Source organism: Pagrus pagrus (genome assembly GCF_965226575.1).
Source record: "Pagrus pagrus genome assembly, chromosome: 2".
NCBI lineage: Eukaryota > Metazoa > Chordata > Actinopteri > Spariformes > Sparidae > Pagrus > Pagrus pagrus.
Window position 1 is genome coordinate 26,372,203 of NC_140186.1, and position 26,226 is coordinate 26,398,428.

Here is a 26,226-nt window from a genome sequence, read left to right on the forward strand (position 1 = left end):
CAGCCAGTATAGGACCACGTCTGGGAGAAATTTGGAGTCAATCGGTCCAAAGACCTGGAAGCTATTGAAAAAATGGGCAGAGGTATTCATGAAAAATGGCCGCCTTTCTTTAAAATATTCACCAAAAATACAAATTCCACTAAAATCCAATAAAAACTGCTGTCCCTTCCTTCCACCGACATCGAGGACATTCGTGATCAATTTCGAGTCAATCGGCCAAAAGACGACCGTAACCCTAACCCTAGCCCCATAACCCTAACCCTAACCGTAGCCTTAACCCAGCCCCATGAAAGATTGTCCCTTTTCACTAAAATATTCACCAAAAATACAAATTCCACCCGAATCCAATGGGGACTGCTGTGTCTCGTTCAGCCAGCATAGGACCACGTCTGGGAGATATTTGGAGTCAATCGGTCCAAAGACCTGGAAGCTATTGAAAAAATGGGCCGAGGTTTTCATGAAAAATGGCCCCCTTTCACTAAAATATTCACCAAAAATACAAATTCCACCCGAATCCAATGGGGACTGCTGTGTCTCGTTCAGCCAGTATAGGACCACGTTTGGGAGAGATTTGGAGTCAATCGGTCCAAAGACCTGGAAGCTATTGAAAAAATGGGCAGAGGTATTCATGAAAAATGGCCGCCTTTCTTTAAAATATTCACCAAAAATACAAATTCCACTAAAATCCAATAAAAACTGCTGTCCCTTCCTTCCACCGGCATCGAGGACATTCGTGATCAATTTCGAGTCAATCGGCCAAAAGACGACCGTAACCCTAACCCTAGCCCCATAACCCTAACCCTAACCGTAGCCTTAACCCAGCCCCATGAAAGATTGTCCCTTTTCACTAAAATATTCACCAAAAATACAAATTCCACCCGAATCCAATGGGGACTGCTGTGTCTCGTTCAGCCAGTATAGGACCACGTTTGGGAGAGATTTGGAGTCAATCGGTCCAAAGACCTGGAAGCTATTGAAAAAATGGGCCGAGGTTTTCATGAAAAATGGCCCCCTTTCACTAAAATATTCACCAAAAATACAAATTCCACCCGAATCCAATGGGGACTACTGTGTCTCGTTCAGCCAGTATAGGACCACGTTTGGGAGAGATTTGGAGTCAATCGGTCCAAAGACCTGGAAGCTATTGAAAAAATGGGCAGAGGTATTCATGAAAAATGGCCGCCTTTCTTTAAAATATTCACCAAAAATACAAATTCCACTAAAATCCAATAAAAACTGCTGTCCCTTCCTTCCACCGGCATCGAGGACATTCGTGATCAATTTCGAGTCAATCGGCCAAAAGACGACCGTAACCCTAACCCTAGCCCCATAACCCTAACCCTAACCGTAGCCTTAACCCAGCCCCATGAAAGATTGTCCCTTTTCACTAAAATATTCACCAAAAATACAAATTCCACCCGAATCCAATGGGGACTGCTGTGTCTCGTTCAGCCAGTATAGGGCCACGTCTGGGAGAAATTTGGAGTCAATCGGTCCAAAGACCTGGAAGCTATTGAAAAAATGGGCCGAGGTTTTCATGAAAAATGGCCCCCTTTCACTAAAATATTCACCAAAAATACAAATTCCACCCGAATCCAATGGGGACTGCTGTGTCTCGTTCAGCCAGTATAGGACCACGTTTGGGAGAGATTTGGAGTCAATCGGTCCAAAGACCTGGAAGCTATTGAAAAAATGGGCAGAGGTATTCATGAAAAATGGCCGCCTTTCTTTAAAATATTCACCAAAAATACAAATTCCACTAAAATCCAATAAAAACTGCTGTCCCTTCCTTCCACCGGCATCGAGGACATTCGTGATCAATTTCGAGTCAATCGGCCAAAAGACGACCGTAACCCTAACCCTAGCCCCATAACCCTAACCCTAACCGTAGCCTTAACCCAGCCCCATGAAAGATTGTCCCTTTTCACTAAAATATTCACCAAAAATACAAATTCCACCCGAATCCAATGGGGACTGCTGTGTCTCGTTCAGCCAGTATAGGACCACGTCTGGGAGAAATTTGGAGTCAATCGGTCCAAAGACCTGGAAGCTATTGAAAAAATGGGCCGAGGTTTTCATGAAAAATGGCCCCCTTTCACTAAAATATTCACCAAAAATACAAATTCCACTAAAATTCAATAAAAACTGCTGTCCCTTCCTTCCATCGGCATCGAGGACATTCGTGATCAATTTCGAGTCAATCGGCCAAAAGACGACCGTAACCCTAACCCTAGCCCCATAACCCTAACCCTAACCCTAACCGTAGCCTTAACCCAGCCCCATGAAAGATTGTCCCTTTTCACTAAAATATTCACCAAAAATACAAATTCCACCCGAATCCAATGGGGACTGCTGTGTCTCGTTCAGCCAGTATAGGGCCACGTCTGTGAGAAATTTGGAGTCAATCGGTCCAAAGACCTGGAAGCTATTGAAAAAATGGGCCGAGGTTTTCATGAAAAATGGCCCCCTTTCACTAAAATATTCACCAAAAATACAAATTCCACCCGAATCCAATGGGGACTGCTGTGTCTCGTTCAGCCAGTATAGGACCACGTTTGGGAGAGATTTGGAGTCAATCGGTCCAAAGACCTGGAAGCTATTGAAAAAATGGGCCGAGGTTTTCATGAAAAATGGCCCCCTTTCACTAAAATATTCACCAAAAATACAAATTCCACCCGAATCCAATGGGGACTGCTGTGTCTCGTTCAGCCAGTATAGGACCACGTTTGGGAGAGATTTGGAGTCAATCGGTCCAAAGACCTGGAAGCTATTGAAAAAATGGGCAGAGGTATTCATGAAAAATGGCCGCCTTTCTTTAAAATATTCACCAAAAATACAAATTCCACTAAAATCCAATAAAAACTGCTGTCCCTTCCTTCCACCGGCATCGAGGACATTCATGATCAATTTCGAGTCAATCGGCCAAAAGACGACCGTAACCCTAACCCTAGCCCCATAACCCTAACCCTAACCGTAGCCTTAACCCAGCCCCATGAAAGATTGTCCCTTTTCACTTAAATATTCACCCAAAATACAAATTCCACCCGAATCCAATGGGGACTGCTGTGTCTCGTTCAGCCAGCATAGGACCACGTCTGGGAGAAATTTGGAGTCAATCGGTCCAAAGACCTGGAAGCTATTGAAAAAATGGGCCGAGGTTTTCATGAAAAATGGCCCCCTTTCACTAAAATATTCACCAAAAATACAAATTCCACCCGAATCCAATGGGGACTGCTGTGTCTCGTTCAGCCAGTATAGGACCACGTTTGGGAGAGATTTGGAGTCAATCGGTCCAAAGACCTGGAAGCTACTGAAAAAATGGGCAGAGGTATTCATGAAAAATGGCCGCCTTTCTTTAAAATATTCACCAAAAATACAAATTCCACTAAAATCCAATAAAAACTGCTGTCCCTTCCTTCCACCGGCATGGAGGACATTCGTGATCAATTTCGAGTCAATCGGCCAAAAGACGACCGTAACCCTAACCCTAGCCCCATAACCCTAACCCTAACCGTAGCCTTAACCCAGCCCCATGAAAGATTGTCCCTTTTCACTAAAATATTCACCAAAAATACAAATTCCACCCGAATCCAATGGGGACTGCTGTGTCTCGTTCAGCCAGTATAGGACCACGTTTGGGAGAGATTTGGAGTCAATCGGTCCAAAGACCTGGAAGCTATTGAAAAAATGGGCAGAGGTATTCATGAAAAATGGCCGCCTTTCTTTAAAATATTCACCAAAAATACAAATTCCACTAAAATCCAATAAAAACTGCTGTCCCTTCCTTCCACCGGCATGGAGGACATTCGTGATCAATTTCGAGTCAATCGGCCAAAAGACGACCGTAACCCTAACCCTAGCCCCATAACCCTAACCCTAACCGTAGCCTTAACCCAGCCCCATGAAAGATTGTCCCTTTTCACTAAAATATTCACCAAAAATACAAATTCCACCCGAATCCAATGGGGACTGCTGTGTCTCGTTCAGCCAGTATAGGACCACGTCTGGGAGAAATTTGGAGTCAATCGGTCCAAAGACCTGGAAGCTATTGAAAAAATGGGCCGAGGTTTTCATGAAAAATGGCCCCCTTTCACTAAAATATTCACCAAAAATACAAATTCCACCCGAATCCAATGGGGACTGCTGTGTCTCGTTCAGCCAGTATAGGACCACGTTTGGGAGAGATTTGGAGTCAATCGGTCCAAAGACCTGGAAGCTATTGAAAAAATGGGCAGAGGTATTCATGAAAAATGGCCGCCTTTCTTTAAAATATTCACCAAAAATACAAATTCCACTAAAATCCAATAAAAACTGCTGTCCCTTCCTTCCACCGGCATGGAGGACATTCGTGATCAATTTCGAGTCAATCGGCCAAAAGACGACCGTAACCCTAACCCTAGCCCCATAACCCTAACCCTAACCGTAGCCTTAACCCAGCCCCATGAAAGATTGTCCCTTTTCACTAAAATATTCACCAAAAATACAAATTCCACCCGAATCCAATGGGGACTGCTGTGTCTCGTTCAGCCAGTATAGGACCACGTCTGGGAGAAATTTGGAGTCAATCGGTCCAAAGACCTGGAAGCTATTGAAAAAATGGGCCGAGGTTTTCATGAAAAATGGCCCCCTTTCACTAAAATATTCACCAAAAATACAAATTCCACCCGAATCCAATGGGGACTGCTGTGTCTCGTTCAGCCAGTATAGGACCACGTTTGGGAGAGATTTGGAGTCAATCGGTCCAAAGACCTGGAAGCTATTGAAAAAATGGGCAGAGGTATTCATGAAAAATGGCCGCCTTTCTTTAAAATATTCACCAAAAATACAAATTCCACTAAAATCCAATAAAAACTGCTGTCCCTTCCTTCCACCGGCATGGAGGACATTCGTGATCAATTTCGAGTCAATCGGCCAAAAGACGACCGTAACCCTAACCCTAGCCCCATAACCCTAACCCTAACCGTAGCCTTAACCCAGCCCCATGAAAGATTGTCCCTTTTCACTAAAATATTCACCAAAAATACAAATTCCACCCGAATCCAATGGGGACTGCTGTGTCTCGTTCAGCCAGCATAGGACCACGTCTGGCAGAAATTTGGAGTCAATCGGTCCAAAGACCTGGAAGCTATTGAAAAAATGGGCCGAGGTTTTCATGAAAAATGGCCCCCTTTCACTAAAATATTCACCAAAAATACAAATTCCACCCGAATCCAATGGGGACTGCTGTGTCTCGTTCAGCCAGTATAGGACCACGTTTGGGAGAGATTTGGAGTCAATCGGTCCAAAGACCTGGAAGCTATTGAAAGAATGGGCAGAGGTATTCATGAAAAATGGCCGCCTTTCTTTAAAATATTCACCAAAAATACAAATTCCACTAAAATCCAATAAAAACTGCTGTCCCTTCCTTCCACCGGCATGGAGGACATTCGTGATCAATTTCGAGTCAATCGGCCAAAAGACGACCGTAACCCTAACCCTAGCCCCATAACCCTAACCCTAACCGTAGCCTTAACCCAGCCCCATGAAAGATTGTCCCTTTTCACTAAAATATTCACCAAAAATACAAATTCCACCCGAATCCAATGGGGACTGCTGTGTCTCGTTCAGCCAGCATAGGACCACGTCTGGGAGAAATTTGGAGTCAATCGGTCCAAAGACCTGGAAGCTATTGAAAAAATGGGCCGAGGTTTTCATGAAAAATGGCCCCCTTTCACTAAAATATTCACCAAAAATACAAATTCCACCCGAATCCAATGGGGACTGCTGTGTCTCGTTCAGCCAGTATAGGACCACGTTTGGGAGAGATTTGGAGTCAATCGGTCCAAAGACCTGGAAGCTATTGAAAGAATGGGCAGAGGTATTCATGAAAAATGGCCGCCTTTCTTTAAAATATTCACCAAAAATACAAATTCCACTAAAATCCAATAAAAACTGCTGTCCCTTCCTTCCACCGGCATCGAGGACATTCATGATCAATTTCGAGTCAATCGGCCAAAAGACGACCGTAACCCTAACCCTAGCCCCATAACCCTAACCCTAACCGTAGCCTTAACCCAGCCCCATGACAGATTGTCCCTTTTCACTTAAATATTCACCCAAAATACAAATTCCACCCGAATCCAATGGGGACTGCTGTGTCTCGTTCAGCCAGCATAGGACCACGTCTGGGAGAAATTTGGAGTCAATCGGTCCAAAGACCTGGAAGCTATTGAAAAAATGGGCCGAGGTTTTCATGAAAAATGGCCCCCTTTCACTAAAATATTCACCAAAAATACAAATTCCACCCGAATCCAATGGGGACTGCTGTGTCTCGTTCAGCCAGTATAGGACCACGTTTGGGAGAGATTTGGAGTCAATCGGTCCAAAGACCTGGAAGCTATTGAAAAAATGGGCAGAGGTATTCATGAAAAATGGCCGCCTATCTTTAAAATATTCACCAAAAATACAAATTCCACTAAAATCCAATAAAAACTGCTGTCCCTTCCTTCCACCGGCATGGAGGACATTCGTGATCAATTTCGAGTCAATCGGCCAAAAGACGACCGTAACCCTAACCCTAGCCCCATAACCCTAACCCTAACCGTAGCCTTAACCCAGCCCCATGAAAGATTGTCCCTTTTCACTAAAATATTCACCAAAAATACAAATTCCACCCGAATCCAATGGGGACTGCTGTGTCTCGTTCAGCCAGTATAGGACCACGTCTGGGAGACATTTGGAGTCAATCGGTCCAAAGACTTGGAAGCTATTGAAAAAATGGGCCGAGGTTTTCATGAAAAATGGCCCCCTTTCACTAAAATATTCACCAAAAATACAAATTCCACCCGAATCCAATGGGGACTGCTGTGTCTCGTTCAGCCAGTATAGGACCACGTTTGGGAGAGATTTGGAGTCAATCGGTCCAAAGACCTGGAAGCTATTGAAAAAATGGGCCGAGGTTTTCATGAAAAATGGCCCCCTTTCACTAAAATATTCACCAAAAATACAAATTCCACCCGAATCCAATGGGGACTGCTGTGTCTCGTTCAGCCAGTATAGGACCACGTTTGGGAGAGATTTGGAGTCAATCGGTCCAAAGACCTGGAAGCTATTGAAAAAATGGGCAGAGGTATTCATGAAAAATGGCCGCCTTTCTTTAAAATATTCACCAAAAATACAAATTCCACTAAAATCCAATAAAAACTGCTGTCCCTTCCTTCCACCGGCATGGAGGACATTCGTGATCAATTTCGAGTCAATCGGCCAAAAGACGACCGTAACCCTAACCCTAGCCCCATAACCCTAACCCTAACCGTAGCCTTAACCCAGCCCCATGAAAGATTGTCCCTTTTCACTAAAATATTCACCAAAAATACAAATTCCACCCGAATCCAATGGGGACTGCTGTGTCTCGTTCAGCCAGCATAGGACCACGTCTGGGAGAAATTTGGAGTCAATCGGTCCAAAGACCTGGAAGCTATTGAAAAAATGGGCCGAGGTTTTCATGAAAAATGGCCCCCTTTCACTAAAATATTCACCAAAAATACAAATTCCACCCGAATCCAATGGGGACTGCTGTGTCTCGTTCAGCCAGTATAGGACCACGTTTGGGAGAGATTTGGAGTCAATCGGTCCAAAGACCTGGAAGCTATTGAAAGAATGGGCAGAGGTATTCATGAAAAATGGCCGCCTTTCTTTAAAATATTCACCAAAAATACAAATTCCACTAAAATCCAATAAAAACTGCTGTCCCTTCCTTCCACCGGCATCGAGGACATTCATGATCAATTTCGAGTCAATCGGCCAAAAGACGACCGTAACCCTAACCCTAGCCCCATAACCCTAACCCTAACCGTAGCCTTAACCCAGCCCCATGACAGATTGTCCCTTTTCACTTAAATATTCACCCAAAATACAAATTCCACCCGAATCCAATGGGGACTGCTGTGTCTCGTTCAGCCAGCATAGGACCACGTCTGGGAGAAATTTGGAGTCAATCGGTCCAAAGACCTGGAAGCTATTGAAAAAATGGGCCGAGGTTTTCATGAAAAATGGCCCCCTTTCACTAAAATATTCACCAAAAATACAAATTCCACCCGAATCCAATGGGGACTGCTGTGTCTCGTTCAGCCAGTATAGGACCACGTTTGGGAGAGATTTGGAGTCAATCGGTCCAAAGACCTGGAAGCTATTGAAAAAATGGGCAGAGGTATTCATGAAAAATGGCCGCCTATCTTTAAAATATTCACCAAAAATACAAATTCCACTAAAATCCAATAAAAACTGCTGTCCCTTCCTTCCACCGGCATGGAGGACATTCGTGATCAATTTCGAGTCAATCGGCCAAAAGACGACCGTAACCCTAACCCTAGCCCCATAACCCTAACCCTAACCGTAGCCTTAACCCAGCCCCATGAAAGATTGTCCCTTTTCACTAAAATATTCACCAAAAATACAAATTCCACCCGAATCCAATGGGGACTGCTGTGTCTCGTTCAGCCAGTATAGGACCACGTCTGGGAGACATTTGGAGTCAATCGGTCCAAAGACTTGGAAGCTATTGAAAAAATGGGCCGAGGTTTTCATGAAAAATGGCCCCCTTTCACTAAAATATTCACCAAAAATACAAATTCCACCCGAATCCAATGGGGACTGCTGTGTCTCGTTCAGCCAGTATAGGACCACGTTTGGGAGAGATTTGGAGTCAATCGGTCCAAAGACCTGGAAGCTATTGAAAAAATGGGCCGAGGTTTTCATGAAAAATGGCCCCCTTTCACTAAAATATTCACCAAAAATACAAATTCCACCCGAATCCAATGGGGACTGCTGTGTCTCGTTCAGCCAGTATAGGACCACGTTTGGGAGAGATTTGGAGTCAATCGGTCCAAAGACCTGGAAGCTATTGAAAAAATGGGCAGAGGTATTCATGAAAAATGGCCGCCTTTCTTTAAAATATTCACCAAAAATACAAATTCCACTAAAATCCAATAAAAACTGCTGTCCCTTCCTTCCACCGGCATGGAGGACATTCGTGATCAATTTCGAGTCAATCGGCCAAAAGACGACCGTAACCCTAACCCTAGCCCCATAACCCTAACCCTAACCGTAGCCTTAACCCAGCCCCATGAAAGATTGTCCCTTTTCACTAAAATATTCACCAAAAATACAAATTCCACCCGAATCCAATGGGGACTGCTGTGTCTCGTTCAGCCAGTATAGGACCACGTCTGGGAGAAATTTGGAGTCAATCGGTCCAAAGACCTGGAAGCTATTGAAAAAATGGGCCGAGGTTTTCATGAAAAATGGCCCCCTTTCACTAAAATATTCACCAAAAATACAAATTCCACCCGAATCCAATGGGGACTGCTGTGTCTCGTTCAGCCAGTATAGGACCACGTCTGGGAGAAATTTGGAGTCAATCGGTCCAAAGACCTGGAAGCTATTGAAAAAATGGGCCGAGTTTTTCATGAAAAATGGCCCCCTTTCACTAAAATATTCACCAAAAATACAAATTCCACCCGAATCCAATGGGGACTGCTGTGTCTCGTTCAGCCAGTATAGGACCACGTTTGGGAGAGATTTGGAGTCAATCGGTCCAAAGACCTGGAAGCTATTGAAAAAATGGGCAGAGGTATTCATGAAAAATGGCCGCCTTTCTTTAAAATATTCACCAAAAATACAAATTCCACTAAAATCCAATAAAAACTGCTGTCCCTTCCTTCCACCGGCATGGAGGACATTCGTGATCAACTTCGAGTCAATCGGCCAAAAGACGACCGTAACCCTAACCCTAGCCCCATAACCCTAACCCTAACCCTAACCGTAGCCTTAACCCAGCCCCATGAAAGATTGTCCCTTTTCACTAAAATATTCACCAAAAATACAAATTCCACCCGAATCCAATGGGGACTGCTGTGTCTCGTTCAGCCAGTATAGGACCACGTCTGGGAGAAATTTGGAGTCAATCGGTCCAAAGACCTGGAAGCTATTGAAAAAATGGACCGAGTTTTTCATGAAAAATGGCCCCCTTTCACTAAAATATTCACCAAAAATACAAATTCCACCCGAATCCAATGGGGACTGCTGTGTCTCGTTCAGCCAGTATAGGACCACGTTTGGGAGAGATTTGGAGTCAATCGGTCCAAAGACCTGGAAGCTATTGAAAAAATGGGCAGAGGTATTCATGAAAAATGGCCGCCTTTCTTTAAAATATTCACCAAAAATACAAATTCCACTAAAATCCAATAAAAACTGCTGTCCCTTCCTTCCACCGGCATGGAGGACATTCGTGATCAATTTCGAGTCAATCGGCCAAAAGACGACCGTAACCCTAACCCTAGCCCCATAACCCTAACCCTAACCCTAACCGTAGCCTTAACCCAGCCCCATGAAAGATTGTCCCTTTTCACTAAAATATTCACCAAAAATACAAATTCCACCCGAATCCAATGGGGACTGCTGTGTCTCGTTCAGCCAGTATAGGACCACGTCTGGGAGAAATTTGGAGTCAATCGGTCCAAAGACCTGGAAGCTATTGAAAAAATGGACCGAGTTTTTCATGAAAAATGGCCCCCTTTCACTAAAATATTCACCAAAAATACAAATTCCACCCGAATCCAATGGGGACTGCTGTGTCTCGTTCAGCCAGTATAGGACCACGTTTGGGAGAGATTTGGAGTCAATCGGTCCAAAGACCTGGAAGCTATTGAAAAAATGGGCAGAGGTATTCATGAAAAATGGCCGCCTTTCTTTAAAATATTCACCAAAAATACAAATTCCACTAAAATCCAATAAAAACTGCTGTCCCTTCCTTCCACCGGCATGGAGGACATTCGTGATCAATTTCGAGTCAATCGGCCAAAAGACGACCGTAACCCTAACCCTAGCCCCATAACCCTAACCCTAACCGTAGCCTTAACCCAGCCCCATGAAAGATTGTCCCTTTTCACTAAAATATTCACCAAAAATACAAATTCCACCCGAATCCAATGGGGACTGCTGTGTCTCGTTCAGCCAGTATAGGACCACGTCTGGGAGAAATTTGGAGTCAATCGGTCCAAAGACCTGGAAGCTATTGAAAAAATGGGCCGAGGTTTTCATGAAAAATGGCCCCCTTTCACTAAAATATTCACCAAAAATGCAAATTCCACCCGAATCCAATGGGGACTGCTGTGTCTCGTTCAGCCAGTATAGGACCACGTCTGGGAGAAATTTGGAGTCAATCGGTCCAAAGACCTGGAAGCTATTGAAAAAATGGGCCGAGTTTTTCATGAAAAATGGCCCCCTTTCACTAAAATATTCACCAAAAATACAAATTCCACCCGAATCCAATGGGGACTGCTGTGTCTCGTTCAGCCAGTATAGGACCACGTTTGGGAGAGATTTGGAGTCAATCGGTCCAAAGACCTGGAAGCTATTGAAAAAATGGGCAGAGGTATTCATGAAAAATGGCCGCCTTTCTTTAAAATATTCACCAAAAATACAAATTCCACTAAAATCCAATAAAAACTGCTGTCCCTTCCTTCCACCGGCATGGAGGACATTCGTGATCAATTTCGAGTCAATCGGCCAAAAGACGACCGTAACCCTAACCCTAGCCCCATAACCCTAACCCTAACCCTAACCGTAGCCTTAACCCAGCCCCATGAAAGATTGTCCCTTTTCACTAAAATATTCACCAAAAATACAAATTCCACCCGAATCCAATGGGGACTGCTGTGTCTCGTTCAGCCAGTATAGGACCACGTCTGGGAGAAATTTGGAGTCAATCGGTCCAAAGACCTGGAAGCTATTGAAAAAATGGGCCGAGGTTTTCATGAAAAATGGCCCCCTTTCACTAAAATATTCACCAAAAATACAAATTCCACCCGAATCCAATGGGGACTGCTGTGTCTCGTTCAGCCAGTATAGGACCACGTTTGGGAGAGATTTGGAGTCAATCGGTCCAAAGACCTGGAAGCTATTGAAAAAATGGGCAGAGGTATTCATGAAAAATGGCCGCCTTTCTTTAAAATATTCACCAAAAATACAAATTCCACTAAAATCCAATAAAAACTGCTGTCCCTTACTTCCACCGGCATCGAGTACATTCGTGATCAATTTCGAGTCAATCGGCCAAAAGACGACCGTAACCCTAACCCTAGCCCCATAACCCTAACCCTAACCGTAGCCTTAACCCAGCCCCATGAAAGATTGTCCCTTTTCACTAAAATATTCACCAAAAATACAAATTCCACCCGAATCCAATGGGGACTGCTGTGTCTCGTTCAGCCAGTATAGGACCACGTCTGGGAGAAATTTGGAGTCAATCGGTCCAAAGACCTGGAAGCTATTGAAAAAATGGGCCGAGGTTTTCATGAAAAATGGCCCCCTTTCACTAAAATATTCACCAAAAATACAAATTCCACCCGAATCCAATGGGGACTGCTGTGTCTCGTTCAGCCAGTATAGGACCACGTCTGGGAGAAATTTGGAGTCAATCGGTCCAAAGACCTGGAAGCTATTGAAAAAATGGACCGAGTTTTTCATGAAAAATGGCCCCCTTTCACTAAAATATTCACCAAAAATACAAATTCCACCCGAATCCAATGGGGACTGCTGTGTCTCGTTCAGCCAGTATAGGACCACGTTTGGGAGAGATTTGGAGTCAATCGGTCCAAAGACCTGGAAGCTATTGAAAAAATGGACCGAGTTTTTCATGAAAAATGGCCCCCTTTCACTAAAATATTCACCAAAAATACAAATTCCACCCGAATCCAATGGGGACTGCTGTGTCTCGTTCAGCCAGTATAGGACCACGTTTGGGAGAGATTTGGAGTCAATCGGTCCAAAGACCTGGAAGCTATTGAAAAAATGGGCAGAGGTATTCATGAAAAATGGCCGCCTTTCTTTAAAATATTCACCAAAAATACAAATTCCACTAAAATCCAATAAAAACTGCTGTCCCTTCCTTCCACCGGCATGGAGGACATTTGTGATCAATTTCGAGTCAATCGGCCAAAAGACGACCGTAACCCTAACCCTAGCCCCATAATCCTAACCCTAACCGTAGCCTTAACCCAGCCCCATGAAAGATTGTCCCTTTTCACTAAAATATTCACCAAAAATACAAATTCCACCCGAATCCAATGGGGACTGCTGTGTCTCGTTCAGCCAGTATAGGACCACGTCTGGGAGAAATTTGGAGTCAATCGGTCCAAAGACCTGGAAGCTATTGAAAAAATGGGCCGAGGTTTTCATGAAAAATGGCCCCCTTTCACTAAAATATTCACCAAAAATACAAATTCCACCCGAATCCAATGGGGACTGCTGTGTCTCGTTCAGCCAGTATAGGACCACGTTTGGGAGAGATTTGGAGTCAATCGGTCCAAAGACCTGGAAGCTATTGAAAAAATGGGCAGAGGTATTCATGAAAAATGGCCGCCTTTCTTTAAAATATTCACCAAAAATACAAATTCCACTAAAATCCAATAAAAACTGCTGTCCCTTACTTCCACCGGCATCGAGGACATTCGTGATCAATTTCGAGTCAATCGGCCAAAAGACGACCGTAACCCTAACCCTAGCCCCATAACCCTAACCCTAACCGTAGCCTTAACCCAGCCCCATGAAAGATTGTCCCTTTTCACTAAAATATTCACCAAAAATACAAATTCCACCCGAATCCAATGGGGACTGCTGTGTCTCGTTCAGCCAGTATAGGACCACGTCTGGGAGAAATTTGGAGTCAATCGGTCCAAAGACCTGGAAGCTATTGAAAAAATGGGCCGAGGTTTTCATGAAAAATGGCCCCCTTTCACTAAAATATTCACCAAAAATACAAATTCCACCCGAATCCAATGGGGACTGCTGTGTCTCGTTCAGCCAGTATAGGACCACGTCTGGGAGAAATTTGCAGTCAATCGGTCCAAAGACCTGGAAGCTATTGAAAAAATGGGCCGAGTTTTTCATGAAAAATGGCCCCCTTTCACTAAAATATTCACCAAAAATACAAATTCCACCCGAATCCAATGGGGACTGCTGTGTCTCGTTCAGCCAGTATAGGACCACGTTTGGGAGAGATTTGGAGTCAATCGGTCCAAAGACCTGGAAGCTATTGAAAAAATGGGCAGAGGTATTCATGAAAAATGGCCGCCTTTCTTTAAAATATTCACCAAAAATACAAATTCCACTAAAATCCAATAAAAACTGCTGTCCCTTCCTTCCACCGGCATGGAGGACATTCGTGATCAATTTCGAGTCAATCGGCCAAAAGACGACCGTAACCCTAACCCTAGCCCCATAACCCTAACCCTAACCGTAGCCTTAACCCAGCCCCATGAAAGATTGTCCCTTTTCACTAAAATATTCACCAAAAATACAAATTCCACCCGAATCCAATGGGGACTGCTGTGTCTCGTTCAGCCAGTATAGGACCACGTCTGGGAGAAATTTGGAGTCAATCGGTCCAAAGACCTGGAAGCTATTGAAAAAATGGGCCGAGGTTTTCATGAAAAATGGCCCCCTTTCACTAAAATATTCACCAAAAATACAAATTCCACCCGAATCCAATGGGGACTGCTGTGTCTCGTTCAGCCAGTATAGGACCACGTTTGGGAGAGATTTGGAGTCAATCGGTCCAAAGACCTGGAAGCTATTGAAAAAATGGGCAGAGGTATTCATGAAAAATGGCCGCCTTTCTTTAAAATATTCACCAAAAATACAAATTCCACTAAAATCCAATAAAAACTGCTGTCCCTTCCTTCCACCGGCATCGAGGACATCCGTGATCAATTTCGAGTCAATCGGCCAAAAGACGACCGTAACCCTAACCCTAGCCCCATAACCCTAACCCTAACCGTAGCCTTAACCCAGCCCCATGAAAGATTGTCCCTTTTCACTAAAATATTCACCAAAAATACAAATTCCACCCGAATCCAATGGGGACTGCTGTGTCTCATTCAGCCAGTATAGGACCACGTTTGGGAGAGATTTGGAGTCAATCGGTCCAAAGACCTGGAAGCTATTGAAAAAATGTGCAGAGGTATTCATGAAAAATGGCCGCCTTTCTTTAAAATATTCACCAAAAATACAAATTCCACTAAAATCCAATAAAAACTGCTGTCCCTTCCTTCCACCGGCATCGAGGACATTCGTGATCAATTTCGAGTCAATCGGCCAAAAGACGACCGTAACCCTAACCCTAGCCCCATAACCCTAACCCTAACCGTAGCCTTAACCCAGCCGCATGAAAGATTGTCCCTTTTCCCTAAAATATTCACCAAAAATACAAATTCCACCCGAATCCAATGGGGACTGCTGTGTCTCGTTCAGCCAGTGTAGGACCACGTCTGGGAGAAATTTGGAGTCAATCGGTCCAAAAACCTGGAAGCTATTGAAAAAATGGGCCGAGGTTTTCATGAAAAATGGCCCCCTTTCACTAAAATATTCACCAAAAATACAAATTCCACCCGAATCCAATGGGGACTGCTGTGTCTCGTTCAGCCAGTATAGGACCACGTCTGGGAGAAATTTGCAGTCAATCAGTCCAAAGACCTGGAAGCTATTGAAAAAATGGGCCGAGTTTTTCATGAAAAATGGCCCCCTTTCACTAAAATATTCACCAAAAATACAAATTCCACCCGAATCCAATGGGGACTGCTGTGTCTCGTTCAGCCAGTATAGGACCACGTTTGGGAGAGATTTGGAGTCAATCGGTCCAAAGACCTGGAAGCTATTGAAAAAATGGGCAGAGGTATTCATGAAAAATGGCCGCCTTTCTTTAAAATATTCACCAAAAATACAAATTCCACTAAAATCCAATAAAAACTGCTGTCCCTTCCTTCCACCGGCATCGAGGACATTTGTGATCAATTTCGGGTCAATCGGCCAAAAGACGACCGTAACCCTAACCCTAGCCCCATAACCCTAACCCTAACCGTAGCCTTAACCCAGCCCCATGAAAGATTGTCCCTTTTCCCTAAAATATTCACCAAAAATACAAATTCCACCCGAATCCAATGGGGACTGCTGTGTCTCGTTCAGCCAGTATAGGACCACGTCTGGGAGAAATTTGGAGTCAATCGGTCCAAAGACCTGGAAGCTATTGAAAAAATGGGCCGAGGTTTTCATGAAAAATGGCCCCCTTTCACTAAAATATTCACCAAAAATACAAATTCCACCCGAATCCAATGGGGACTGCTGTGTCTCATTCAGCCAGTATAGGACCACGTTTGGGAGAGATTTGGAGTCAATCGGTCCAAAGACCTGGAAGCTATTGAAAAAATGTGCAGAGGTATTCATGAAAAATGGCCGCCTTTCTTTAAAATATTCACCAAAAATACAAATTCCACTAAAATCCAATAAAAACTGCTGTCCCTTCCTTCCACCGGCATCGAGGACATTCGTGATCAATTTCGAGTCAATCGGCCAAAAGACGACCGTAACCCTAACCCTAGCCCCATAACCCTAACCCTAACCGTAGCCTTAACCCAGCCCCATGAAAGATTGTCCCTTTTCCCTAAAATATTCACCAAAAATACAAATTCCACCCGAATCCAATGGGGACTGCTGTGTCTCGTTCAGCCAGTGTAGGACCACGTCTGGGAGAAATTTGGAGTCAATCGGTCCAAAGACCTGGAAGCTATTGAAAAAATGGGCCGAGGTTTTCATGAAAAATGGCCCCCTTTCACTAAAATATTCACCAAAAATACAAATTCCACCCGAATCCAATGGGGACTGCTGTGTCTCGTTCAGCCAGTATAGGACCACGTTTGGGAGAGATTTGGAGTCAATCGGTCCAAAGACCTGGAAGCTATTGAAAAAATGGGCAGAGGTATTCATGAAAAATGGCCGCCTTTCTTTAAAATATTCACCAAAAATACAAATTCCACTAAAATCCAATAAAAACTGCTGTCCCTTCCTTCCACCGGCATCGAGGACATCCGTGATCAATTTCGAGTCAATCGGCCAAAAGACGACCGTAACCCTAACCCTAGCCCCATAACCCTAACCCTAACCGTAGCCTTAACCCAGCCCCATGAAAGATTGTCCCTTTTCACTAAAATATTCACCAAAAATACAAATTCCACCCGAATCCAATGGGGACTGCTGTGTCTCGTTCAGCCAGTATAGGACCACGTCTGGGAGAAATTTGGAGTCAATCGGTCCAAAGACCTGGAAGCTATTGAAAAAATGGGCCAAGGTTTTCATGAAAAATGGCCCCCTTTCACTAAAATATTCACCAAAAATACAAATTCCACTAAAATCCAATAAAAACTGCTGTCCCTTCCTTCCACCGGCATGGAGGACATTCGTGATCAATTTCGAGTCAATCGGCCAAAAGACGACCGTAACCCTAACCCTAGCCCCATAACCCTAACCCTAACCGTAGCCTTAACCCAGCCCCATGAAAGAGTGTCTCTTTTCACTAAAATTTTCACCAAAAATACAAATTCCACCCGAATCCAATGGGGACTGCTGTGTCTCGTTCAGCCAGTATAGGACCACGTCTGGGAGAAATTTGGAGTCAATCGGTCCAAAGACCTGGAAGCTATTGAAAAAATGGGTCGAGGTTTTCATGAAAAATGGCCCCCTTTCACTAAAATATTCACCAAAAATACAAATTCCACCCGAATCCAATGGGGACTGCTGTGTCTCGTTCAGCCAGCATAGGACCACGTCTGGGAGAAATTTGGAGTCAATCGGTCCAAAGACCTGGAAGCTATTGAAAAAATGGGCCGAGGTTTTCATGAAAAATGGCCCCCTTTCACTAAAATATTCACCAAAAATACAAATTCCACCCGAATCCAATGGGGACTGCTGTGTCTCGTTCAGCCAGTATAGGACCACGTTTGGGAGAGATTTGGAGTCAATCGGTCCAAAGACCTGGAAGCTATTGAAAGAATGGGCAGAGGTATTCATGAAAAATGGCCGCCTTTCTTTAAAATATTCACCAAAAATACAAATTCCACTAAAATCCAATAAAAACTGCTGTCCCTTCCTTCCATCGGCATCGAGGACATTCGTGATCAATTTCGAGTCAATCGGCCAAAAGACGACCGTAACCCTAACCCTAGCCCCATAACCCTAACCCTAACCGTAGCCTTAACCCAGCCCCATGAAAGATTGTCCCTTTTCACTAAAATATTCACCAAAAATACAAATTCCACCCGAATCCAATGGGGACTGCTGTGTCTCGTTCAGCCAGTATAGGGCCACGTCTGGGAGAAATTTGGAGTCAATCGGTCCAAAGACCTGGAAGCTATTGAAAAAATGGGCCGAGGTTTTCATGAAAAATGGCCCCCTTTCACTAAAATATTCACCAAAAATACAAATTCCACCCGAATCCAATGGGGACTGCTGTGTCTCGTTCAGCCAGTATAGGATCACGTTTGGGAGAGATTTGGAGTCAATCGGTCCAAAGACCTGGAAGCTATTGAAAAAATGGGCAGAGGTATTCATGAAAAATGGCCGCCTTTCTTTAAAATATTCACCAAAAATACAAATTCCACTAAAATCCAATAAAAACTGCTGTCCCTTCCTTCCACCGGCATCGAGGACATTCGTGATCAATTTCGAGTCAATAGGCCAAAAGACGACCGTAACCCTAACCCTAGCCCCATAACCCTAACCCTAACCGTAGCCTTAACCCAGCCCCATGAAAGATTGTCCCTTTTCCCTAAAATATTCACCAAAAATACAAATTCCACCCGAATCCAATGGGGACTGCTGTGTCTCGTTCAGCCAGTATAGGACCACGTCTGGGAGAAATTTGGAGTCAATCGGTCCAAAGACCTGGAAGCTATTGAAAAAATGGGCCGAGGTTTTCATGAAAAATGGCCCCCTTTCACTAAAATATTCACCAAAAATACAAATTCCACCCGAATCCAATGGGGACTGCTGTGTCTCGTTCAGCCAGTATAGGACCACGTCTGGGAGAAATTTGCAGTCAATCGGTCCAAAGACCTGGAAGCTATTGAAAAAATGGGCCGAGTTTTTCATGAAAAATGGCCCCCTTTCACTAAAATATTCACCAAAAATACAAATTCCACCCGAATCCAATGGGGACTGCTGTGTCTCGTTCAGCCAGTATAGGACCACGTTTGGGAGAGATTTGGAGTCAATCGGTCCAAAGACCTGGAAGCTATTGAAAAAATGGGCAGAGGTATTCATGAAAAATGGCCGCCTTTCTTTAAAATATTCACCAAAAATACAAATTCCACTAAAATCCAATAAAAACTGCTGCCCCTTCCTTCCACCGGCATGGAGGACATCCGTGATCAATTTCGAGTCAATCGGCCAAAAGACGACCGTAACCCTAACCCTAGCCCCATAACCCTAACCCTAACCGTAGCCTTAACCCAGCCCCATGAAAGATTGTCCCTTTTCACTAAAATATTCACCAAAAATACAAATTCCACCCGAATCCAATGGGGACTGCTGTGTCTCATTCAGCCAGTATAGGACCACGTCTGGGAGAAATTTGGAGTCAATCGGTCCAAAGACCTGGAAGCTATTGAAAAAATGGGCCGAGGTTTTCATGAAAAATGGCCCCCTTTCACTAAAATATTCACCAAAAATACAAATTCCACCCGAATCCAATGGGGACTGCTGTGTCTCGTTCAGCCAGTATAGGATCACGTTTGGGAGAGATTTGGAGTCAATCGGTCCAAAGACCTGGAAGCTATTGAAAGAATGGGCAGAGGTATTCATGAAAAATGGCCGCCTTTCTTTAAAATATTCACCAAAAATACAAATTCCACTAAAATCCAATAAAAACTGCTGTCCCTTCCTTCCATCGGCATCGAGGACATTCGTGATCAATTTCGAGTCAATCGGCCAAAAGACGACCGTAACCCTAACCCTAGCCCCATAACCCTAACCCTAACCGTAGCCTTAACCCAGCCCCATGAAAGATTGTCCCTTTTCACTAAAATATTCACCAAAAATACAAATTCCACCCGAATCCAATGGGGATGCTGTGTCTCGTTCAGCCAGCATAGGACCACGTCTGGGAGAAATTTGGAGTCAATCGGTCCAAAGACCTGGAAGCTATTGAAAAAATGGGCCGAGGTTTTCATGAAAAATGGCCCCCTTTCACTAAAATATTCACCAAAAATACAAATTCCACCCGAATCCAATGGGGACTGCTGTGTCTCGTTCAGCCAGCATAGGACCACGTCTGGGAGAAATTTGGAGTCAATCGGTCCAAAGACCTGGAAGCTATTGAAAAAATGGGCCGAGGTTTTCATGAAAAATGGCCCCCTTTCACTAAAATATTCACCAAAAATACAAATTCCACCCGAATCCAATGGGGACTGCTGTGTCTCGTTCAGCCAGTATAGGACCACGTTTGGGAGAGATTTGGAGTCAATCGGTCCAAAGACCTGGAAGCTATTGAAAGAATGGGCAGAGGTATTCATGAAAAATGGCCGCCTTTCTTTAAAATATTCACCAAAAATACAAATTCCACTAAAATCCAATAAAAACTGCTGTCCCTTCCTTCCATCGGCATCGAGGACATTCGTGATCAATTTCGAGTCAATCGGCCAAAAGACGACCGTAACCCTAACCCTAGCCCCATAACCCTAACCCTAACCGTAGCCTTAACCCAGCCCCATGAAAGATTGTCCCTTTTCACTAAAATATTCACCAAAAATACAAATTCCACCCGAATCCAATGGGGACTGCTGTGTCTCGTTCAGCCAGTATAGGACCACGTCTGGGAGAAATTTGGAGTCAATCGGTCCAAAGACCTGGAAGCTATTGAAAAAATGGGCCGAGGTTTTCATGAAAAATGGCCCCCTTTCACTAAAATATTCACCAAAAATACAAATTCCACTAAAATCCAATAAAAACTGCTGTCCCTTCCTTCCACCGGCATCGAGGACATTCGTGATCAATTTCGAGTCAATCGGCCAAAAGACGACCGTAACCCTAACCCTAGCCCCATAACCCTAACCCTAACCGTAGCCTTAACCCAGCCCCATGAAAGATTGTCCCTTTTCACTAAAATATTCACCAAAAATACAAATTCCACCCGAATCCAATGGGGACTGCTGTGTCTCGTTCAGCCAGCATAGGACCACGTCTGGGAGAAATTTGGAGTCAATCGGTCCAAAGACCTGGAAGCTATTGAAAAAATGGGCCGAGGTTTTCATGAAAAATGGCCCCCTTTCACTAAAATATTCACCAAAAATACAAATTCCACCCGAATCCAATGGGGACTGCTGTGTCTCGTTCAGCCAGTATAGGACCACGTTTGGGAGAGATTTGGAGTCAATCGGTCCAAAGACCTGGAAGCTATTGAAAGAATGGGCAGAGGTATTCATGAAAAATGGCCGCCTTTCTTTAAAATATTCACCAAAAATACAAATTCCACTAAAATCCAATAAAAACTGCTGTCCCTTCCTTCCATCGGCATCGAGGACATTCGTGATCAATTTCGAGTCAATCGGCCAAAAGACGACCGTAACCCTAACCCTAGCCCCATAACCCTAACCCTAACCGTAGCCTTAACCCAGCCCCATGAAAGATTGTCCCTTTTCACAAAAATATTCACCAAAAATACAAATTCCACCCGAATCCAATGGGGACTGCTGTGTCTCGTTCAGCCAGTATAGGACCACGTCTGGGAGAAATTTGGAGTCAATCGGTCCAAAGACCTGGAAGCTATTGAAAAAATGGGCCGAGGTTTTCATGAAAAATGGCCCCCTTTCACTAAAATATTCACCAAAAATACAAATTCCACCCGAATCCAATGGGGACTGCTGTGTCTCGTTCAGCCAGTATAGGACCACGTCTGGGAGAGATTTGGAGTCAATCGGTCCAAAGACCTGGAAGCTATTGAAAAAATGGGCAGAGGTATTCATGAAAAATGGCCGCCTTTCTTTAAAATATTCACCAAAAATACAAATTCCACTAAAATCCAATAAAAACTGCTGTCCCTTCCTTCCACCGGCATCGAGGACATTCGTGATCAATTTCGAGTCAATAGGCCAAAAGACGACCGTAACCCTAACCCTAGCCCCATAACCCTAACCCTAACCGTAGCCTTAACCCAGCCCCATGAAAGATTGTCCCTTTTCCCTAAAATATTCACCAAAAATACAAATTCCACCCGAATCCAATGGGGACTGCTGTGTCTCGTTCAGCCAGTATAGGACCACGTCTGGGAGAAATTTGGAGTCAATCGGTCCAAAGACCTGGAAGCTATTGAAAAAATGGGCCGAGGTTTTCATGAAAAATGGCCCCCTTTCACTAAAATATTCACCAAAAATACAAATTCCACTAAAATCCAATAAAAACTGCTGTCCCTTCCTTCCACCGGCATCGAGGACATTCGTGATCAATTTCGAGTCAATCGGCCAAAAGACGACCGTAACCCTAACCCTAGCCCCATAACCCTAACCCTAACCGTAGCCTTAACCCAGCCCCATGAAAGATTGTCCCTTTTCACTAAAATATTCACCAAAAATACAAATTCCACCCGAATCCAATGGGGACTGCTGTGTCTCGTTCAGCCAGCATAGGACCACGTCTGGGAGAAATTTGGAGTCAATCGGTCCAAAGACCTGGAAGCTATTGAAAAAATGGGCCGAGGTTTTCATGAAAAATGGCCCCCTTTCACTAAAATATTCACCAAAAATACAAATTCCACCCGAATCCAATGGGGACTGCTGTGTCTCGTTCAGCCAGTATAGGACCACGTTTGGGAGAGATTTGGAGTCAATCGGTCCAAAGACCTGGAAGCTATTGAAAGAATGGGCAGAGGTATTCATGAAAAATGGCCGCCTTTCTTTAAAATATTCACCAAAAATACAAATTCCACTAAAATCCAATAAAAACTGCTGTCCCTTCCTTCCATCGGCATCGAGGACATTCGTGATCAATTTCGAGTCAATCGGCCAAAAGACGACCGTAACCCTAACCCTAGCCCCATAACCCTAACCCTAACCGTAGCCTTAACCCAGCCCCATGAAAGATTGTCCCTTTTCACAAAAATATTCACCAAAAATACAAATTCCACCCGAATCCAATGGGGACTGCTGTGTCTCGTTCAGCCAGTATAGGACCACGTCTGGGAGAAATTTGGAGTCAATCGGTCCAAAGACCTGGAAGCTATTGAAAAAATGGGCCGAGGTTTTCATGAAAAATGGCCCCCTTTCACTAAAATATTCACCAAAAATACAAATTCCACCCGAATCCAATGGGGACTGCTGTGTCTCGTTCAGCCAGTATAGGACCACGTCTGGGAGAGATTTGGAGTCAATCGGTCCAAAGACCTGGAAGCTATTGAAAAAATGGGCAGAGGTATTCATGAAAAATGGCCGCCTTTCTTTAAAATATTCACCAAAAATACAAATTCCACTAAAATCCAATAAAAACTGCTGTCCCTTCCTTCCACCGGCATCGAGGACATTCGTGATCAATTTCGAGTCAATAGGCCAAAAGACGACCGTAACCCTAACCCTAGCCCCATAACCCTAACCCTAACCGTAGCCTTAACCCAGCCCCATGAAAGATTGTCCCTTTTCCCTAAAATATTCACCAAAAATACAAATTCCACCCGAATCCAATGGGGACTGCTGTGTCTCGTTCAGCCAGTATAGGACCACGTCTGGGAGAAATTTGGAGTCAATCGGTCCAAAGACCTGGAAGCTATTGAAAAAATGGGCCGAGGTTTTCATGAAAAATGGCCCCCTTTCACTAAAATATTCACCAAAAATACAAATTCCACCCGAATCCAATGGGGACTGCTGTGTCTCGTTCAGCCAGTATAGGACCACGTTTGGGAGAGATTTGGAGTCAATCGGTCCAAAGACCTGGAAGCTATTGAAAAAATGGGCAGAGGTATTCATGAAAAATGGCCGCCTTTCTTTAAAATATTCACCAAAAATACAAATTCCACTAAAATCCAATAAAAACTGCTGCCCCTTCCTTCCACCGGCATGGAGGACATCCGTGATCAATTTCGAGTCAATCGGCCAAAAGACGACCGTAACCCTAACCCTAGCCCCATAACCCTAACCCTAACCGTAGCCTTAACCCAGCCCCATGAAAGATTGTCCCTTTTCACTAAAATATTCACCAAAAATACAAATTCCACCCGAATCCAATGGGGACTGCTGTGTCTCATTCAGCCAGTATAGGACCACGTCTGGGAGAAATTTGGAGTCAATCGGTCCAAAGACCTGGAAGCTATTGAAAAAATGGGCCGAGGTTTTCATGAAAAATGGCCCCCTTTCACTAAAATATTCACCAAAAATACAAATTCCACCCGAATCCAATGGGGACTGCTGTGTCTCGTTCAGCCAGTATAGGATCACGTTTGGGAGAGATTTGGAGTCAATCGGTCCAAAGACCTGGAAGCTATTGAAAGAATGGGCAGAGGTATTCATGAAAAATGGCCGCCTTTCTTTAAAATATTCACCAAAAATACAAATTCCACTAAAATCCAATAAAAACTGCTGTCCCTTCCTTCCATCGGCATCGAGGACATTCGTGATCAATTTCGAGTCAATCGGCCAAAAGACGACCGTAACCCTAACCCTAGCCCCATAACCCTAACCCTAACCGTAGCCTTAACCCAGCCCCATGAAAGATTGTCCCTTTTCACTAAAATATTCACCAAAAATACAAATTCCACCCGAATCCAATGGGGATGCTGTGTCTCGTTCAGCCAGCATAGGACCACGTCTGGGAGAAATTTGGAGTCAATCGGTCCAAAGACCTGGAAGCTATTGAAAAAATGGGCCGAGGTTTTCATGAAAAATGGCCCCCTTTCACTAAAATATTCACCAAAAATACAAATTCCACCCGAATCCAATGGGGACTGCTGTGTCTCGTTCAGCCAGCATAGGACCACGTCTGGGAGAAATTTGGAGTCAATCGGTCCAAAGACCTGGAAGCTATTGAAAAAATGGGCCGAGGTTTTCATGAAAAATGGCCCCCTTTCACTAAAATATTCACCAAAAATACAAATTCCACCCGAATCCAATGGGGACTGCTGTGTCTCGTTCAGCCAGTATAGGACCACGTTTGGGAGAGATTTGGAGTCAATCGGTCCAAAGACCTGGAAGCTATTGAAAGAATGGGCAGAGGTATTCATGAAAAATGGCCGCCTTTCTTTAAAATATTCACCAAAAATACAAATTCCACTAAAATCCAATAAAAACTGCTGTCCCTTCCTTCCATCGGCATCGAGGACATTCGTGATCAATTTCGAGTCAATCGGCCAAAAGACGACCGTAACCCTAACCCTAGCCCCATAACCCTAACCCTAACCGTAGCCTTAACCCAGCCCCATGAAAGATTGTCCCTTTTCACTAAAATATTCACCAAAAATACAAATTCCACCCGAATCCAATGGGGACTGCTGTGTCTCGTTCAGCCAGTATAGGACCACGTCTGGGAGAAATTTGGAGTCAATCGGTCCAAAGACCTGGAAGCTATTGAAAAAATGGGCCGAGGTTTTCATGAAAAATGGCCCCCTTTCACTAAAATATTCACCAAAAATACAAATTCCACTAAAATCCAATAAAAACTGCTGTCCCTTCCTTCCACCGGCATCGAGGACATTCGTGATCAATTTCGAGTCAATCGGCCAAAAGACGACCGTAACCCTAACCCTAGCCCCATAACCCTAACCCTAACCGTAGCCTTAACCCAGCCCCATGAAAGATTGTCCCTTTTCACTAAAATATTCACCAAAAATACAAATTCCACCCGAATCCAATGGGGACTGCTGTGTCTCGTTCAGCCAGCATAGGACCACGTCTGGGAGAAATTTGGAGTCAATCGGTCCAAAGACCTGGAAGCTATTGAAAAAATGGGCCGAGGTTTTCATGAAAAATGGCCCCCTTTCACTAAAATATTCACCAAAAATACAAATTCCACCCGAATCCAATGGGGACTGCTGTGTCTCGTTCAGCCAGTATAGGACCACGTTTGGGAGAGATTTGGAGTCAATCGGTCCAAAGACCTGGAAGCTATTGAAAGAATGGGCAGAGGTATTCATGAAAAATGGCCGCCTTTCTTTAAAATATTCACCAAAAATACAAATTCCACTAAAATCCAATAAAAACTGCTGTCCCTTCCTTCCATCGGCATCGAGGACATTCGTGATCAATTTCGAGTCAATCGGCCAAAAGACGACCGTAACCCTAACCCTAGCCCCATAACCCTAACCCTAACCGTAGCCTTAACCCAGCCCCATGAAAGATTGTCCCTTTTCACAAAAATATTCACCAAAAATACAAATTCCAC